Source organism: Girardinichthys multiradiatus, chromosome 23 (assembly GCF_021462225.1).
Source record: "Girardinichthys multiradiatus isolate DD_20200921_A chromosome 23, DD_fGirMul_XY1, whole genome shotgun sequence".
Lineage (NCBI taxonomy): Eukaryota > Metazoa > Chordata > Actinopteri > Cyprinodontiformes > Goodeidae > Girardinichthys > Girardinichthys multiradiatus.
In genome coordinates this window covers 31867113-31882303 of record NC_061815.1, presented here as the reverse complement: position 1 = coordinate 31882303, position 15191 = coordinate 31867113, and the positions used below count along the sequence as shown (strand labels likewise).

General features: G+C 38.9%; 1 long non-coding RNA gene across 2 annotated transcripts in view; it reads left to right on the top strand.

Moving 5' to 3' along the window:
- Nucleotides 1-15191, top strand: part of LOC124859979 — a 65669-nt gene that overhangs the window by 33685 nt on the left and 16793 nt on the right. The window contains exon 4 of one of the 2 annotated variants that reach the window (XR_007036239.1): nucleotides 12069-12143. The exons of the other annotated variant lie outside the window; for it this stretch is intronic. This is a non-coding gene — a long non-coding RNA (uncharacterized LOC124859979). The remainder of the gene's footprint in view (nucleotides 1-12068; nucleotides 12144-15191) is intronic. 2 annotated transcript variants of the gene reach the window in all.

Here is a 15191-nt window from a genome sequence, read left to right as displayed (position 1 = left end):
CTGCCTTTGTTTATTAAAATAATATTTAAAGAAATATTATTAAGGAAATGGTCAAATATTTAAGGAAATATTTTGGAAAACAGCCAAATCTTTCTGGAGAAATGGGGCTTAATTGTGTTTACTTAGTTATCAAATTTAGTAAAATAATGTTAGGGAAATATTATTTACTGGATTGAAAACTAACAACCTTTCTGGGTAAATATTCTTTAGCAACAAGCACGTGTCCTTACCTGTTAGCAGTTAAAGCTAAGAAAAGAAGCTGATAGCTTAGCACCAGAATCAAACACACACCTTTAAAAATACTGTCAATAAAAAGGTTAAAATGCATAAGCGCGGACGGCGCATTATGATCAATCTTCTGTGTTTAAAATCACCCTTTAAATAAAGTTTGTCTTAACTTTAAAAACACACAAACACAGAACACAAACTGAGCACGTGTGCTGCAGATAGCCTGCTAGCACCAAGATAGCCGAGTTCAACACAAACAAAACCAAACTTCATAAAATGAAAAACGTTCAGATCACTACACCCTAAATCTTTCTCTGCCCAAACCCTAACCTCATGAACCATGGTGAGGAAACGTTGTCCAGGGCGACGAGGTTTGAACACTGTGAAAAAACGGTTAGCTTGGGCTAACCTCCATAGCTGTGGATGAAAGACGGCTCGTTCTGTCCACCAACCAACTGTACAGTTACTGTAACCACAATGGTGCGGTCTCGGTTGACCTCCTTCCAGACTGGGAAAGCCGCTCCACTCGGCTTCGTAGAGACCACGTCTCTGCAGGGACTTCTCTGGAACACAGTTTGCTTCTGCAGGCCTCAGAGAGAAAGTAAAGCAATGCTTATACCTTAATTTCCCCTTTTAATGAATGAATACCGGGTACACAAACAGTAATTCATCCGTACTTAACTCAGTGCATATGATCGATGATCGTATGACACCCTTGGATCCAGTTTGAAGAGTTTATGTCTGTTTGCCAGCAAACAGACATTAGTGTGCTGTGCCTCCCCTGTCCCAATGATCACCGGTGTGGAAGAGTCAGGATGTAAGAAGAGCGGTGCTTTTATTTGGACAGTGACATCACAGGAAGTCCGCAGTTACCCCGTTTCCTGGCTGTGCCATAAGTAGGTTAATGTAATTTATTTTGAAAGTTCCAGGAAAGTCTGTACTGGCCTTTCACATTGTAACCATGGCAGTGGTCCCAACAATGTTGAGACTTATGACAAATCTGGAGAACAAAAGACAGGAGTTTTCAGCCTTTGAAATGATAACATTTCAAGCACGTCTTCTAACAAGGGGTTTTTAATAAATGATACAGCACATTTGACGTTAGAGCAGCTTATTATTACCATTTATTACTCACTCACTAGCAAAAACAGCCAGACAACTAAAACTAACCAGAAAAAATGTTGAGGCATATCCAAAACCTCCAAGTCCAGATACAGTTTGCTGAAAAGGAACGGGGGTCACTTTTGTCTGATATGATAATGTAGTTCAGCACAGCAGTTCTGTTTTCCATTTAAACTTCACCCCAACAACAATTGTCACTGTTGGAGTCATCCATTTTGGTCACACATTTTGACATGCGCAGCTTAACGGACGTCGCTGCTCTGACGTCACCCGGGACTGTAAAACCCACAGGAGATGAAGTTTCGCTGCCATTTCCAGCGTGTCTCACAGGACGACGCAAAGGAGGCGCATATCTGGAGAGACAGAAGCTCGCAGGCGAACTTTTGCTCCACAAGGCCATTCCCGGAAGAGCTTGAAAGCTGGAAATATGTCTGATACAAGAAGATCAGAAGATTTATTCGCTGATCGAAGACCCCGCCAACACCCGGTGCAGGTGAAAACCCACAGAGGTTTTAATTCCAAGGAGATGAGATTCCTCCTTGTTGATTCAGTCGACTAATGGTTCTTCATAATTTTCCCCTCCTGGACGGATGAGAAGTGTACCATTTTTTTTTCTTGATTTGATAACAAACGCGTGGTCCCCCCACCCTCATTTTTCTTCAGACCTGGTCCCTCCTTACACGGTGGAGAGAAGAAATCAACGTCAAAGTAATTTCATTATTTTTATATTAAACCGGATAAGTACATTTAGAGGTCTGGGCAGGATGAGGCATAGTGAAGGTGATTTGGAATCACCAGTAGTTAATCCAAGGTATCAACTTGTTGCATGCAATACTGATTGAAGTGTTTTATGCTTAGGGTGTTTTGATTTGCTGCGCAAGCGCTGCTGAATCATGTGTGTTCATGTTTTGTCTGGTTGATCCCAAATCAGCCAGGAGTTAGAATTTTGAATTTTAAAAGTTTTCATTCAAAGCAACTGCGGTCTGTAGCTCGTGGTCTGACCATTCTTTTGTTCCACTTTTTATAACTGGAGTTTTTTCACTGAGTTCCCGCCTCAGAGTTTATGACTCTTTGTTCGAGATTTGGGGTGCTGAAATCGACACATCAACACCCCAGGAGGACTTCTCTTTCCATTTAACCCAAATTACACATTTTGTCCATAAAACTGCTGGTTTGATCTTCATAGACACTAAATGCGCATATATTTTTATTTTATTATTATTGTTAGTCATTTTCATTCCCTTTGTGTAGAATAGTGCTTGTTAGTTAGGTGAAGGGTTTTGGACCAGAATAATGGTATATCAGGATTATTTGGCTTCAATAAATCTTCATATATATAATTAAGAGAAGCGTTCGTGTTTATTTCGTGCAAGAGTTATTTATCTGTCAAAACAAGGTCGAAGATCCTCCACCTTCGGTGAAGTGGTTGAATAAACAGTGACAGTTTGTGGTTTTGGTTAATAATTTGTAATTATTAAAGAGCTTTGAGCCCATAATCACAACACCAGAGGACATTTCTGATTTCTATTCGTAAGTAATGATTTTTGGTTAATAACTTTTTATTTATTTATTATGATTTCAAATTATAATTCTTGATAAATATTAATTAATAAATAATCATAATCCTTACATCAGTTAGGTCATTACCAACAGGTGGAAGAAGTGACAGACTAATCAGAGGCTAACAAACCAAGAGAACAAAAACATACAATCAAACCACGGACATAAATACAATCCACACATTCACAGATTTAATACAGCTAATGGACACCATATGGAGTGTTAAAACATAACCATCTGCTAAGAAAACCAGAAAAAAAACTCTCATTGAATGGGATTTTGTAGAAGAGAGCTAAAAACAAAGGCAATGGTGTTTCCAAAAGGCTTCCTGCCGAAGTGTCACAGCAGTGTTTCCTTAGCTCCGTCAACCAGTGAAGCAACATTTATGTTTACTGCTTGAATCAATAAAGGCTGGCGGCAATAATCCTCTATTAGGAACAGCTTTGTTTTCAAACTATACTGCTGTGTTCATTACATATCCATAAACTTAGATTAACAGGACTATAAAAAGGAATGATTAATCTGAATCGGGTTTTTATTTGATATTTATGCTGCAATAAATGAATACCAAATATTTTTTTGACGGTCAAAGAAATATGTTCTCATTTGATATTTTTTACGGTGTTATTCAACATCAAAAACCATCTAAAGGCCATAATCTCAAAAGGTATGCGTGGCATTATAAGAAAAGCTTTGTTTAAAGCTGAGACTCTCGAGCAGGCAACAATTACACACACCTGAAGAACGACAGGTTTATTGACAATAATATACAAATGGGTGATTTTTCTAGATTTACAGCATAGGGTCCAGGTTGGTAGGGTCCAAATTCTTACTTTAAGGAGAGACAGTGGAGCTCCAGGGGTACTTCAAAGGGAAATTAAATATTTTTGTAGCTCATATTATGCAAGAGGAGACCCCAGAACAGAGCCAGCCTTCCTTATTAGCGTAAGTCTCCACAACAGACTTATAGAAGATATGCAGCACCTTGCTGCAAACACCGAAGGGCCTAAGCTTCCTCAAGAAGTACAGTCTGCTCAGTACAGTCTGCTTTGTCCCTTCTTGTAGACGGCTTCACAGTAGCATTCCCACTCTAGTCTGTTGTCCAGGTGAACACCGAGGTATTTATACTCATCCACCACCTTTACTTCTTCTCCTGTGATGGAAATAGTGTTTGACCTATTCTTGTTTCTCTTAAAATCTACAATCATCTCCCTTCTTTTAGATGATGAGATGGGATTATTGTTTCCACTATATTCCACAAAGTGGTTCATCAGCTCCCTTTACTCCGCTTCTGGTCCATCTCTGATACACCCCACGACTGCAGAGTCATCCGAGTATTTCTGCAGATGACAGAAGTCTGTCTTGTACTGGAAGTCTGAGGTGTACAAAGAGAGACCAGTTAATCAAACAGGAAGCCAGATTACCCAGAGAGAAGCTATGCATGCATGGGCACAGCTTACAAACTCCAAGCAGAAAGTTACTAGTGACCAGAACCCACACCTTCTTGCTGCTGGGCAGCAGTACTAACAATTTGACTGCTTCCACACACCATAAATCATGACTACATCAGTCCCTTGACACGCAAAGTGTCTTGCCCTTATAAAAGTAACCTGATGTGACAGCTTTGCTTTGCAAATAAGGGGCGTAGCAGAGGCAAGCTGACTTCTACCCTCCTTGCCGACTGGTCATTTCACAATTCACATGGAGCTGGAAAAACGGCGCCTGAATCCTGCTTTAAATTCCTTTGTGAAAAGAAGATATGTCATGTTTAGTTGTTTAGTTGGACCCAAGCACAGACAAGACAGCAGTAGCTTCCAGTGGATGATGATATAATTTTATTTAAGAAAATTTATTATGGAAACTAGCTGACCTGTGACTTATCAGAGGGATGTAGTGCAGCTGGGTAATAAGTAGATTAAGGAAAACTGAGGGAAGGTGAACATCAGATCTACTAACTAAAGGAAAATGACTGACACTAAAATAAGTCTGAACCAATAACCAAGGAGCAGAATACAAGAAAGAACTAAAAAACTCAATGTGAAGAAAATTAATACAAAACACCCTATGTGACGATAACAGACAACACAAAATAATCCAAATATTAAAATAAGTGCAAACCAAAAACACAAAAAACATGGATCCTGCTTATGGGATGAAGCATAACAAGGATACAGCTCAGGATAATGAAAGCTACTCAAACTATATCAAAATGGAAAGGTTTAAGCCTAGTCTTAAAAGTAGAGAGGGCACCTGCCTCCCAAATAAAATATGGGAGCTTGTTCTACAGTAGAGGAGCCTGATAACTAATAGATCTGCCTCCCTTTCTCCTTTTAGAAACCCTAGGGCCCACCAATAATTCTCCAGTCAGAAAGCAGGGTGCTCTGTTGAGAACAGAAGCAACAATCAGATTGCTGATATATAATGGAGCTTGATTTTTAAGAGTTCCAACTGTTAGCAGGATAATTTTAAATTCTATCTTGCATTTAAAAGGGTGGCATTGATGAGAGGCCAAATTTTGAGATAAATGATATCTCCCTTTAACTTTCAACAGAACTGTTGCTGCAGAACTTTAAAAACTGAAAACCTTTTAAAGACATTTTTACATGGACTTTTTTATTCAACAGGATGTTTTGCATTTTGAGCAATATTGGGGGAGAAAATAACAATAAGGTTCCTTACATCATTAAGAAGTATGTTTTTAGATAATTTGCTCCAAAGACAACAAGCTCTGTCTTGTCTGAATTTAAAAGCACAAACCCAAAAGTTATCCAGGGTTTTAAGTCACGTACCTGTAGACATACAAGACATGCCTGTAGTGTACCTAACTGATTTAATTTATTATCAGCATACAATTGGACATTTATCCCATGCTGTCTGATCATTTTAAATGGAAGCATACTGAGTAAACAGAACTACCCTAAGCAAGTCCATTTTCTGAAGCCATTGGTTTCACCAAATGTAAGCACTTAGAATGAGAAGAACAGCAGAACTGATTGTAAAAGGTTGCCTGGGAACAAGATCAAGCTACTGGAATTGTATTTGAGTCATTCTCGTGAAGGTCTTTTTTATTTCACATGCCTACTTGTCAGACCAACCGAGGCCATGGGCATTTGTGTAAATGCAAAACAGAAAACGTAAAATACATGTATAAAAAATCAGTAGCGAGGTACAATATTGTTAATTGCAGACAAAAGTTGCAAAGCGATCACTCGGTTTTAGTTAAGTATTTTGGAGAGGGCAAATGAGCAGATTTACAGCAATGGCTTTATTATAAATGATACCACCTGTGGAGTTGTGGGTGGCTGCTTACCTACCTCCTCTGCCACTTCTGTCATTCATTGAAATTGTTTACTGGTGGTTTCTAGAGTTTCTAAAAGTAGAATGGGAGGCAGATATTTTAGCTATCAGGCTCCTCTACTGTAGAACCAATTCACAGTTTTAGTCTATGAGGCCGATACACTGTCTACTTTTAAGTTTGGGCTTATGTGGCCCAAATTGCAGAGAAAGAAAGACTAATTAACACATAAGAAACTGAATGAAGACTTGAAAAGATCTACAAACCAACAGGGGAAAGGCCTGAAACTAACAAAAATGCATAAATGAAAAAACACAAGAAATAATAAATAGTTCAAAAATGTGTACATTTATTTATGAATTATCTTTTACCATAAAGGTCTGTAATGTTTGTTACAGTTAAGCCATGTGTTTCAATTACTTTTCTGACATATAATTATAACACGTACTAAGAAACTAAACACAAAGCAATTAACTTATATGGCGAAACTCTAATGGTAATAATAAACAACTTAATATGGCAACACCTTGTCTAATAATAATAATAAACACAGAAATTATTAGAGAAGAACATAAAACAAACCCGAACACCTGAGGATTGGGACAGCATGCACAAATTCAAGTTCGGCTCCTCAACAAATTTGCTTTGTTCTCTCTGCCTGTCCCATTGAGAGAATGTCTGGCAGGAAGACCTTTCCCTGAAGACTGTTCATGTGGCACTACTGAGATGCCAGTTTGGAATCTTTAATAAAGGGGTGTTTCTCCTACAAAAATAAAAGACATGTTATGTTACTGAACATATACTGTGCCTGCTGAAATAAATTTGATTAGTTCATGGACTGTTTATTTTTCAATGTAAAATGGCAACAGAAACAAAAGGTCAGGCTTAAAATCTTAAATAGGATTTCACAGAATCATACCCAATCATTCAATTCCGAGTTTGGGGAAAATGTTTGAGTGACTTTCCTTCATTTGGTGGATCTTTATTCTATATAACACAAGACTATTGCCCTCAATACAATAGGAAATTGGAATAGGAAAAAGCATATTGTCAATGCAGTCTGTCTTCTGGTTACCATACCATACCAGTTTTAGCACTTTAAACACCCACAAGACTAAAGTGCTGTACAAAGAATAAATGAAACAGCAGTCACATTATACGATAATAAATAAATAAATAAATAATTTAAAATAAGAGTACGAGTCCGAGTAATAAAATAATTTTAAAAAGGATAAATAGGTAATCTGGCTTGGGTGGAGTGAGAGGTAATGGGCATAAATCTTAAAGCTGGATTAAACTTTTATTTATCCACAGTGCACATGTATGTCTGGTGTACGTGTAGGCCTACATAAAATTTGAAATTTAACTTTAAATGTTTAAATACTTAGTTAGGGTTTATGTGACAATATAGCCAATAGTGAGGAGGGCAGAGATGAAGAAAAAGGAAAAGGCAGATAACTTAATGGCAGACAGAAGAACAGAGTGAGGAAGAGGTCAGAGGTTATAAGGATGAAGAGGAATTAGTTGAGCGAGGGGCAGAACTCAGATGATTCTGTTACTTGCATACAGTTAAGTAAGCCCAATCAACCGGATCCAAAATTAATTGTAAAAGAGTTCTTACCCAAATGTAATCTGAGCTTTTAATTGCAGGGGCACCAGAAATCTCTGTGAAATACCATATAACACAGAGGCAATAAGAGCATCAGTTATATTTCATATAACTGATACACCCCCCCGCCTACCTGGGACGTCAGGGAGTCTGCTTTGACTCACCTCCTGCTCCGACAGCTAAACAGTTTAGCATGTTTGACTCTTAAAGTGATTTTTTTTACAGGTTTGTAAAGTCAGCAAGCTGCCTGTCAGAACCTCCAAGTTCTGAAGAGGAATGTGGGCGGACTGGGTCGCAGCTTTTTGCTAGTGTAAAGTGTTTTGTCTTCTCTTATAGTTTGTAATTTCCCTTTTGCAGCTTTGGGGACAGTAAGAGTTTGGCAACGAGAACAACACAAATCTGGCAGACAGAGAGACAGCGAAGAGTGTGACTCATGGTGAATGAGTTTGTGTGAAGAAGGTTTGGAGAAAATGCATGTTTTCTGTCATGAACAAGATTCATGGAAACATGTCTTTCCAGTCTTTGTAAAACTTTTTAAAATTCCATTGATAATCTTTTCTTAAAGCAAATCTACATTCTTTCTTTCAGTTAAATAAAATTTGTACACATTTGTTTAGGTCAAAAGAGATTTTTTTGAATTAAGCTGAGATATAGAGTTTTGTTGACCCATTGCGGAACCTTGATTATTTTCTTTTTTAACAATGTTTTTGTAGATTTGGAATACATTCCTTGATATAAACATGCATTATGCAGGAATTGTTGTAATGAACTGGTTTAAATGGGGTGTACAGCAGAGTTAGCTTTGCACAGCTTTAAGCTAGCCAGCACAGATAAACCTCACAAATGTTTTTTTTTCTGCACAATGTCTATTTCTTAGAAAATATATAATTTAATGTGCACATGCACAAAATGAAAAAAAGATACTTTTGTTTGGCTGAAACCTTGTCCCATTGAACTGATCTAGCAATCTAGCTGGGTGAGGAATCAGGCTAATAGGTGTTGGACCATTTGTTCACTACTATACCTCCCAGTGTCATCTGCTACGATATACCACATGATGGTCTGCAACCACAACTCCCAGCTGATAGGAAGGGGCGTTCCAGCACTGATGTCACAGTGGGCTATATAAAGACACGGGAGACGCCCCACCTTTGATTTTTCTCCCACTGGAAACCGAGACGCGGTGACCACGCAACGGACGCGCATCATTCTGGAGAAGAAACCACACATGGGTTTTCATTAATTTTCCCCACTGGCCAAACTCATGACAAGAGTTTTCTGGGATAAGAAGCCCAGTAGACTTTACTTTACTGATCGAAGGCGTGGATTTAACACGTGACCCAAGAAAAACCCACGGAGATTTTCCAAGGAGACAAAATTTTCTTCTTTTTTTGTTCCAGTCTACTACTGCCGCTCCGTCATATTTTTCCCCTTTTGCCAAAGGAGGAAGGACGGCCGTCTTTGAGTTTGTCACGGACGCGTAAAAAACTGCCCCCCCCCCCTCCCTCTGCTTCAGAGAAGACGACATCAAGTAATCCCATTTTGTTTTTATTTCTATTAGAAATAGCTTGGGCAGGATAGAGTAGGATTTGAGAGCGACTTAGAATCGCCACTTATAGTCCAATGTGTTCTAAGTTGTATGGGCATGCAATGACTTATTGAAACTTTGCTGTTGGACTCTTAAAGCCCCGTGCTTTGAAGCTGTGCGTGTCTCACTGTGTTTGAACATCTGAGCGCAGACTCAGGTGAACTTAAAGTTGGACTGCAAGAACCTCATGGTGGAACACTCACTATTCCATTGTCTTCACTCTTAGTGTTTTTCCACTGGTTGCTGCCTAAAGGTTTTATGACCCATTGTGTTTCACTGAGCTCCAACTTTGGGGGTTTTATGACTGCAGCTTGGTGCAGGCCACTCCCAAAGCTTTGCTCAGTACTATATTTTATCTTGTTTTTGACATAACTGCTGGTTTGACTTTCATACACACTCAATGCTGTTTTATCTTGTTTAGTTAGTTATTTTGCCCCTTTTGTGTAGAATTTTTGCATGCTTGATTAGGTGAAGATTATTGAATCAGAATAGTGAGGTGTATCAGGGCTGTTGATTTAATAAATATTCACGTAGAGAAAAAGAAAGCGTTTGTGTGTATTTTGAGCAAGAGCGATTTCTCTGTCAAAATTAGGTCAAAGTTCGGTGAAGTGGTTGCTTAAACAGTGACATCTAGTAATAGTTATCAATTATTACTGAGAATTTAATAATTGTTATTATCAAGGGCTTTGAGACATAATTACAACACCAGAGGACATCTCTGATTTCGATTCATAAGTAATGATTTTTTTGGTTAAGAAATACATTTTTTTTCAAATTATGATTTTAAATTATAATTCTTGATAAATATTAATTAATCAAAAATCATAATTCCTACATAGGCTAGCAAGCTAATTTATTTTTATAAGAACATTTGAGCTACCCAGTTTAGAGTTAAATGTTTTTGAATGTTTGATTCTTAAACCATTTGTACATCTCCATTTGCATAACATCAGAAAACCTTTACAGAATTTTTTTATTCTATGAGGCATATCCTTCAACGTTAGTATTTTTCTCAACATGTTATAGTAAAAGCATGTTTACTGTCTGCTTAATTCAGAATTGCTAGATGAATTGACACATTGTTTTATTGTGCTTACAACTGTGTTTGGATTGAACTTTAAACAGAATTGTTTTCAAATAATAACCTCGCTTACTCTTGAGTCTCCTCTGTGAGAATGTATCCCTGATTCTCCAAACTGGGATCAATTTGACTGTTGTTTGCTGCAGGGACAGACATGCAATATCATAAAAACTAAGAAAACTGTCATTTTTGTAACACGTGTAGTTTGTAAAGAGTCAATGTTTTTGTTTGACAGCTTTTTCCATACACAAAAGTCTGGACAATGTTGAGATTCTTTCTTTAGAAAGAGCTGCTGGGACCATGTTTTGCAGTGATGTAATGCAGGTTAAAGAGTTTGTTCATAAAGAGAAACTCAGTTTTTTATACCTGAAACTGCAGTTATTGATGCCCATTTTTGGCTTAAAAATACCACTCAAAAATAAAAGCGATACTACTCAAACTAACGCAGAGCCACTTCACAGCATCTCCACCATCTGTAGTATCACAGAACAAGCGTTGCAGTAGTGACCACTGTATTAGAGCAGAGCTGACAGCATGGTGAAGGCTCTGGGGCGCTGGCAGGCTGACTGACGGCTCTCTGATGGATGTGACAATATTGCTGAACCCTGGGAGCTTGTTAGAGTACAAACTTGCTGTGTGTTTGTGTCTGAGAGATTCTGGTTAACCATCATCATTTTTTTTCCCTCTCTTCATGGTGTGTTGTTTGCTCCACAATATGTGAGTGTCTTTCTTTAGCAGGAAACAGCAGCTCAGTTCTGTTTGTCTGTCGCCCACATTGACTGCCTCGTTGTGTTCAGCAGGTTTTCTGCTCGCTAATCAGGTACAGAAGCCTCCTGCAGGGAAAATAAGAGCTGAGTCTGCCCCGAGAAAACAATTCAGCCATCATCCCACCATTACAGGCCATGGCCATGGTCCTAATTTATCTCCCAGTATGCCACTTGTATTTTTTCCTCCCTTCTCCTGAAGGAGAATTTCGAGCAGAGTGAGCTCTGGCTCTTAATACTCCTCCATGCCTCTGACACAACAAACAAATGAGGACAGCAAATCTTTACTGCCAAGTAGATTTACTTTTATCTGTGGTATCACCTCGCTCCCCGACCACTCATAAGATTAGAAGGAACAAGCTGAAATATTGGATCTGTTTTGTCAGCTCTGATGGCGCTCTCCAGCTGCTTTTTACTCACAATAAATCTGTGAAGCCATTTTTCTGCTTGCTTAAATCCCCAGTACACTGCTGCTGGTTGCTCCTCTCTGAGAGGGTAAAAGTCATGAGCTGGAAATAAAGGATGAGGCTGAGATTTTCTGCTTTGTTAAATGCCTCATATGACTGATAGAGGTGAGTTTGGTGCGACTCCTTCTAAAAGTAGAAAATCAAATGCAATACAAAGCAGAAGCAGTTTTTATTATATGGGCAACATGGGCAGTTGCCCAGGGTGATATTAGCTCATGGGCACAAAGCACCAAAAGTGCTTTTTTAGAGAGAGCAGAAAATATAGCGCTAATAGGGAAACACAAGCATAAGATGTTTTGTTCCCATTGTGTGCTGAAATATTACCCATGTTGTTTGTTTTCATTGCTTTTACAGTGCCTGAGGTCAGCAAAAATGTCAGGACACAGCAGAGCGACAGACCTTGCAAGGACAATTTCCTTTATTATTAAGGTAATGGTCATGCCCAAGGGAGAGACAATGCTTAGCAGACATCACAAATCACTAATTATGTAGAAAAATAATTTTTGGTGTGAATTAAAGATAAACACTTACAGTAGGCGGCAAAACGATTTCAAAGATGACAATCTACAAGAAGGCTACGGAGAACCTACATCTTCAGGAAAACCAGTCAAGCAAATCAGCAGACCACAAACAGACCGCTTTGAGAATGCAAGAAAATAACCGACAGGAAGGTTAAAGTGGACTTGGAAAATTGTTGGCAAGAGTGTCATATGTGCTGCTGCAAGTTTTCAACCATAATAAAACGGGTTTCTTTTGGAGAAGGTTAACAAGAAAGAACTACATCACAGCCAAAGACAGAATATCCAGGAGGATAACGACAGCATTAAGGAGTTGGTGGAGGAGCACAGCGAGGAATTCACCACCAAGGAACTCATGGTACCCAACAAGGAACTGCAGCAGAAGTTATTTTTGAGAAGATTTTTATCTGAGGACGTAGAGGTACAGCCAAGCACTTCTGGTGCCATCAGTGGGATGTGTGCCATGTGGGAAAAATCCAAATCTTCTGCAAGCAGCATCACCTAAACAAAATGGTTGTCTCACGCAGCATACATCTGCATAATGGCACTACAATGGGACATTTGTATGACATTTTAAAGTACAGGCAGAAGAAATGCGACTCAACTAATTGTGCCACCTAACTCTAGAACAGAGAGTACCCCTGACGACACTCTTGAGGTTATTATGAAGTGGGTTTCTCCTTCTAAAAAACAACTTTGTTTCACTTAGACCACGTCACAGTTGTGCTCATCATGCCGGCCAAGGAAACCTTGTTCAGCGTAGGGCTGCAACTAACGATTGTTTTGCTAATCAATTAATCTGTCGACTGTTTTTTGTTTGATGAATCGATAAATAATCAGATAGCAATAGGTGCCTAATAGGAGATTCTTTACAGAATTTGAACCAGGTAAAATTAAAGCTTTGTCACTTGAGGAGTCCTGGATAGAGCATATTTGCCGGCAAAGAAACTTCTCCATGTTACACGCCAAATGTATTTATTCTTGGTACAATTTTGGCCCAATTACTGCTCTAAGTGGCTCTTTCAGCAAATTGTGTGTTTCAGAGTCTGTAAAATATTTAAATGATTGATTAATCACGATTGATCTGATTAATTGTTTCAGCCCTAGTTCAGGACACCATGCTTTGCTTCTGACAATGTTATTATATACGAATGATGTATTTACTATACTGACAATGACAGCCATTGTGTGTTTAGGGGTGGAATGTGCAGTGGGATTCTAATGATTCCGTTTTGTTAATGGAGAAAATAGTTTCTACTCGTACTTGTACTCGTACTCCTACTCGTCTTCTTTATCCGGGACCGGGTAAAAGCGGTCTGCTGCCCCCGACTCAGCAGAGGCGCCCAGACATCCCTCTCCCCAGACACCTCCTCCAGCTCCTCTGGGGGGAGCCCAAGGCGTTCCCAGGCCAGCCGAGAGATATAGTCCCTCCAGCGTGTCCTGGGCCGTCCCCTGGGCCTCCTTCCAGTGGGACGTGCCTGGAGCACCTCCCAAAGAAGGCAATAGTTGTCAAAAAAAATTTGAGATTTGGTAAACTAGTTTGAGATGATAGAAAGGCAACAGCAACTGAAATAGCCAGTCCTTACAACCAAGTTTCGCAGAACACTATCTCTGAATCTAAATGCACAACACTTTAATCCTTGAAACAGATGAGTTACAGCAGCAGAAGACTGCACAGGGTGTTACTTGTGTCAGCTAAAAACAGAACCTGAAGCTAAGTCACACAGGCTTACAACTTGGACAACAGCAGATTCAAACTATCTTTCCTGGTCCGATGAGTCAGCTGCAACATTCACATCACAGTGTCGGAATTAGGTGTAAAGAATATAAGAGCATGGAAAGAGCATTGATATGTAACTAACAAATCTCTAGCAACTGCAGGATACTCTCATGACCCCTGTGGACCAAAATTTCTGAGAAGTGTTTTCTACTACTTGATTAATTGATGCTACAATGAAGCACGGCAGTTCTAAAATTAAATGAAGAGGCTCGAATAGAGGTGTAGTTTATGACAGCTGAAGGCCTCTGGATTTGGTTTAGATTCTTAAAATAGTTTCATTGCTGTTTCGAGGCAGAATGTTCAGTTGTAATTCTCAGTTGTGCGTCTGCATGCACAGGAAAGAGAAAAGATTTTGAAAAAAAGGGCCGCAAAGAAACATTTTCTTTTCAAGAAGAGCATCAGGGACTGACTGGTATTCTGCAGGACAGACATGTATGGACAGTGGAAGACGGAGCAAGTAATTTTCTCTGATAAACCCTCCTGATTATTTGGAGAGCAGCACCGTGTCAAAGAACAAAACTAATTATATGGCTTAAAAAAAGACCAAAATTGGCTAAAATAAATTGTTTTTTTGTTGGTGGTCTATTTAAGTAAACTTCATTTGGTAAAGTCATAAATGATCATAAAAAGTTTTTTGGCCTTACGCTTCTGCCAAGCAGTGCATAAAATTGGTAAATGTGCATATTTGGGGGCAAACCCAATGATTATTTTATGTTATTTTACATTTAAACTTATGCTAAGAAATATCTTACAATGAAACAGCAAGGTGGAAACCAAATGCAGAAAGAGAAAACAGGCAGACCTTTCATGAGAATGAGAGGTAAATGTTCTGCAAAAACTAGATCTAACGCTAAACAAAACTGAAAGGAAACCATGTTTGAAGACATGAAAAAGAACAATCAAAAAGAACAATCAACAAGAACCAAAGCAGGTAAGCAGATAAGGAAACAAGCAGCTGATGTGCAGGAGACAAGCGAAGAACCAGAATTACAACCACAGATCAGGACAAAATATAGCTGCTGGTTCTATTTTCAAAATCCATGCAGTGCAAATAAGCAGTCAATGTTTCTATAATCCAAACACGAAGATAAATGTTCAGTTTTTCATGATCTACATGCTCCTAAAGGTGGCTTGGCCCCTACTGTGTAGGAGGAGAAGGCAAAAGGGCTTACTATGTTT